This window comes from Sycon ciliatum, chromosome 2 (genome assembly GCF_964019385.1).
Source record: "Sycon ciliatum chromosome 2, ocSycCili1.1, whole genome shotgun sequence".
Lineage (NCBI taxonomy): Eukaryota > Metazoa > Porifera > Calcarea > Leucosolenida > Sycettidae > Sycon > Sycon ciliatum.
The window spans coordinates 27716721-27721857 of NC_088644.1; the positions used below are offsets into that span (position 1 = coordinate 27716721).

The window sequence follows — 5137 nt, forward strand, 5'->3', positions numbered from 1 at the left end:
TCTTGCTCTCCTGCTCCCCTCCCCGCCCTTCCACTCCCCATTTTGTTTCCTTTGGTGCACATGTGCAGCTGTGATGCCGAGACCCTTGGTCGGCTGAGCTTCACAGGTCCCTACCACTCCGTCCTGCTGGATATGTACCATTGTGTCGAGTTCTTCTCCTCATTTTAGTTCATCATGCAGTGAGTGTTCAATAGTAAAAAAAATAAAAAAACTTCTCAGGGAGATTAGCCGGCATGTTGCCTTTCCACGGATGTGGCACCCTCATGACAAGGCCATGCTAAGGGCAAACTGACTGCTTGATTTTAGCTTTACATTACCGCAGTCAGTCCAGCACAATACGCCAATCGTATTTCACTATTACTCGCGTGTCATAATTGGGGATATGGGCTGCTCCGCCCTATATCCCTGATATGCCAACTAGACGAAAAGTGTGTTCTGAGCCATGAGACCATGTGGTACTTTCACTCTACAGTCAAGTCAACCCACTTCGTCAACACACAGGGTTTTCCTCAGACACAAGCGAATGGTTTACTCCACTCTGGAGAAGAACACAGTTTGCTCTCTCGAACACCAACCGCAGATAACTACGGAATGTAGGAAGTGCAACAACTGCCTGTCATCCACACAAAACAAATAAAGACAACTGAAAACCAAAACACATGCAACTGCCAACATGCATGTAACAGTGACTGCAAGCCAGAACTACAGACTCCGCGCAGGGAGGAACAGGGGAAACAGAGGTAACGCTTCCGACTCCGAGAGCTTCGAATAGCAGCGGACAACACAGTACATCAACCTTGCGTGTCACCTTGCGCTACCGCAAACGGACACCTATGGATGCACAGTACAGCACAGACTCAGTGCATGCACGACGTAATAACTGGAGTACATGTAAACCGACAACGGTCACCTTGCACCCTATGCAGTAAGTTACAGAGGCGGTGCCAACAAAAGAGCAGGGTTCGTGTATCGTGCACACTCCAATGGCACAGCAGAAAATGTTCTCACCAATAGCCACTGCTAGCTGTTTTGTCATCTTGCTGTGCCAAATGATGCTGTATAGACGCGCCAAGCAGAAATGGACTGCTTATGAGCGTGAACAGGCTGGATGGGGTGACTGATGGACTGTCGGAGTTGGCGAACCACAGAAATCGTGTCGCATCTCTGTATGCTGGGTTGGCACTGATTTTTAAAAATGGCCTTCTCAGTATCGCAGGTCATGACGATTGGTGAGAGGCAAAATCGTAGAACAATGATGAATTGCCTAATGGCTAGGTCGTTGTTAGTAAGATTGCCTGAATCCTGGATGTCTACGCAGTCTAGGTCCCACAGATCTGGGATGGTGCAGGAGTCGGAAGTTGCATCAGTTAGAGAAACGATAGCTGGCATGGCTGCTCATCGGCGTAGCTGAGTGCTTGGAGTGACGTGTTCGGCCAGTCACCACATAACCGACTGTGGTAGGCAGAAACCGTAGTCCTGGCGGAAGTCCTCTGGTGCTCCCCGTCATAAACTCCCTGAGGAAATCTGCATCGATCAAGACGACTGACTATCTTACGATCCATGGCGATACTGGTTGATGCTGCACTAGCTGCTGTTGCGCTAGATGCTGGTACCTCGTCAGCCACAGGCTGATCAGCTACTATGTTGGTACTGCTGTCAGATTTCTGTTGAGATTCAGGGCAGATCGTGACATGATGGTGACTCTGATTGGTGACCCATGCGAGAACACACAATACACTTGCGGGTGGCCTTGCACTGAGTTGACCGGTGCCCTGTGCGCAAACACACAAAGCAACGCTTCTGTTCAATCAGTTTTTCTTTCCGCTGTGCTTCTGTTGTGTATTTCGTGCAGCTCTTGTCCAGGTGAGATCCGCCGCAGAATGCACACCCTCTCATACTGCTGGCATTCCAGTTACCATCAGACCGCTTCCTTCTCGTGAACTTGCATGCGCCTGTCACCAGTGCACCTGCAGAATAGTGAGTGACATCTTCTGCTGTAGTACCGCCTGTGTTTGTGCGGCGCAGAAAGGCGTCTTGCATGATTACATAACGCTTCAGTGCTGTTCTGAAGTCGTTCAGTTTCCATTGTGTCCCTGCATCTGAAAAGCCTCGCGATTCTTCGTCGTCAGGTTGCGATTCGTCCAGTTGAATCAGCGTTCGGCATGATCCGTATCTTGGTCACAGCACCATGTGACGATCTGGTGACATCAGACGGATATAATACACAAGAGACAATTGTGATATTTCTACGTTGTGTTTACTTCAGATACATAATCTAAATAAAAGGGGGTTTGTCAACCGACAACCGCTCTATTCAGTTGCTATTCACTCTTTAGATAAAAATTCTTTTATTAACGTCGAAAAATTATGCGGTTGTCAGTTGACAACCACCCTTTTATTTACAATGCAGTTGCGTGATGTCCACCACTTTCTGTACATAATCTAAGAGTCCTAAAACAGCCACTGACTTCCAACTACCAAGGGAAAGCAAGCCCAAGCGCAGGAGAACCGTGCACGCGCGCGGGTACGTGACATATAATATCGTAGTAGAGCTGGCAGGCAGGGCATGATCAGGGGTTCAGGCCCTGCCTGTAAGCGCTCTGACTGGCTCAAACCCTGGCAACAATCACGTGACATGTCTGAAAGTACAAGTAGTTGCGATTTATGCTGAAGTTCAAACTGACGGAACACGTGCAGCGCTACACCATGCGGGTACGTGACATATAATATCGTAGTAGAGCTGGCAGGCAGGGCATGATCAGGGGTTCCCTGTAAGCGCTCTGACTGGCTAAAACCCTGGCAACAATCACGTGACATGTCTGAAAGTACAAGTAGTTGCGATTTATGCTGAAGTTCAAACTGACGGAACACGTGCAGCGCTACACCATGAACCGTGTGGAAACAAAAAGAAGTAGAGGAGACACGGGATAACAGACATGAACTCAGGGTCAAACTGATAACTGTGAAACGCGAATGCATGCAGTATATGGAGACAAAACAAAGTCACAGAATTCAGTATGTATAAACAAGTACTACACACTAACCTCGTACATGTGAATGTCACGACACCATATGAATTAGCTCTTACACCCCACTTATGTTTCAGTCAGTAAGAGTACACATGCGTACTTACGTTGACTCTATTTTATCTGACTTGTCCAACACCATCGTTGTGAGCCTTCGGCACTTGGGAATACACAGGACAGATAAGATAGCAGCAAGAGCATCTCCCCGCTCTGTGAACACAGCTCAGACGCCATGCTTCATGAGTGTGTGCCCATGGAATACAAGGACACAATAGACTTAGTGCAGCTAACGAAATGGATGAACGGTCGACGGCCTGAGTGTTCTCCTTCCTCGATCAGCACTGACATTCACCATATACCATGCTTGATGTTTCAAGCACAATCGGCGCAGGCCACGTTTTTCAGCACCGATGATTTGTTCGTCCAGCAAAAGTCGAAACAAATGTTTCTCACTTGAACACTCCGTAGAGCTGCTGCTGTTGTGCCAAGGCCCATTGGCGCATGGTGTGTATACTCCAAATCTACATGTATGATGATGGGTCACTGCTGACGTTTCTGCTCTTGGACAGTGCTACGCCGCATGAAGATATGTTGTGGCTCCACAATCGCTGAGAACGCTAGTGTGCGTCCATGGAATACTAAAACACAATAGGCGTGGCGCAGCTAACGCCCACTTGGATGAATCGGAGTGGTGGCGAGTGCATTCTCCTTCCTCAGTGAACACTGCTGGTCACCCTGTTTGATGATCCACCAAACACCATCGGTGCAGGCCGCGTTTTTCGGAACCAGCCATTTATTCGTCCACCAACAATTGAAATTAATGTTTCTCACTTGAACACTCTGTAGAGCTGTCGCTGTCGTGACAAGGCCGTGTATACTCCAAATCTACATGTAGGACGAAGAGTAACAGTTACTGCTGATGTCGTATCCAGTCGACACTGATAATGAAGTTTGCGCTCGTGGACAATACAACGCTGTGTGAAGTAAATTGTGGCTCCACAATCGCTCTGAATGCTAATGTGTGTCCATGGAATACTAAAACACAATAGGCGCGGTGCAGCTAACGCCCAACGTGGATGAAACGGACAACAGCAGCGGCTAGAGCGTTCTCCTTCCTCGGTGAACACTGCTACAACAAGACATTATGCTTGATGATTCACCAAACACCATCGTTGGGGGCCAAGTTTTCCGGCACCAGCGAGTTGTTCGTCCACCAACTAACTTTGAGTCTTTCTTCAACACTTCGTAGAGCAGCCGCGCAAGGCCTTTCCTTCGCGTTAGGGTAGCGATCCTTCCTAAATCATATCGCTATTCATTGTTACTTTTTACTACAATGAGTAGTGTTTCTCCGAAAATAAAGTCAGCTGCCATACTGCCATATGCCTAGCTAGGCCTAGCGCCTGGACTTGTAAAAATTAATTTTGCAAGTCTTCAATCATGTTTGCATGTACGCGCTATCCAGCCATGTGGCGTGAACAGATTGCTTGACGTGAAAGATAGCGCGCGAGTCGTACGTACGCGCTCGCGGACGTGTCTGACACGTGAAACGAAAAGATTTTTTTGGCGGGTAGTCGGCAAAAATTAAGTGACGGTCAATAGTCCTTCGCCAAACAAAAGGCGAAAAAAACTATCAATCAGGGAGTCGTATTTTACGACTCCCTGCTATTAATGATTCAGCTTACTCAATCTGCGGACAGCATGCTGTTTCGTTCTTTTTGAACTCATCAGCGCAGCACAGAGAAAATGAGGCCGAACCTGATAGCAATGAAAATAAAAATTTCCAATCAGGCCCGAACGTACCTTGCCAGAGTGCTCAAACTGACAAGTCAGTGAGCTCTGCATAACGCAAACAGCAAAGGCACTACCCCACGCAAGAGTGCTCAACTGCTACAAGAGCAGGAGCGAAATACTCAATCTGCTGATTCAGCTTATGTACATGTATGTATCTAAGGGCGCGTTTGGTTGGTACGAACTAGAACAGGATTCACCAGAACAGCGCGTTTGGTTGGGACTGCACCTGTTCTTGGTCGGCCAGAACATGTTCTGCTTGCTCCGGCCTCGAGGTCGAAGCAGACCGAGCAGTTTCACTTTTTCACAGTGAAACCTGGCGG

At 48.0% G+C, this 5137-nt stretch overlaps 1 long non-coding RNA gene across 1 annotated transcript; it reads right to left on the bottom strand.

Moving 5' to 3' along the window:
* Nucleotides 1-1021: 1021 nt before the first annotated feature.
* LOC135809494 (uncharacterized) lies at nt 1022-4323 on the bottom strand. Its single transcript, XR_010552204.1, has 2 exons — nt 3134-4323; nt 1022-2198 (listed from the first exon to the last, which is right to left on the bottom strand). It is a non-coding gene; the product is annotated as an uncharacterized LOC135809494 (long non-coding RNA).
* Between the last annotated feature and the right edge of the window lie 814 nt (nt 4324-5137).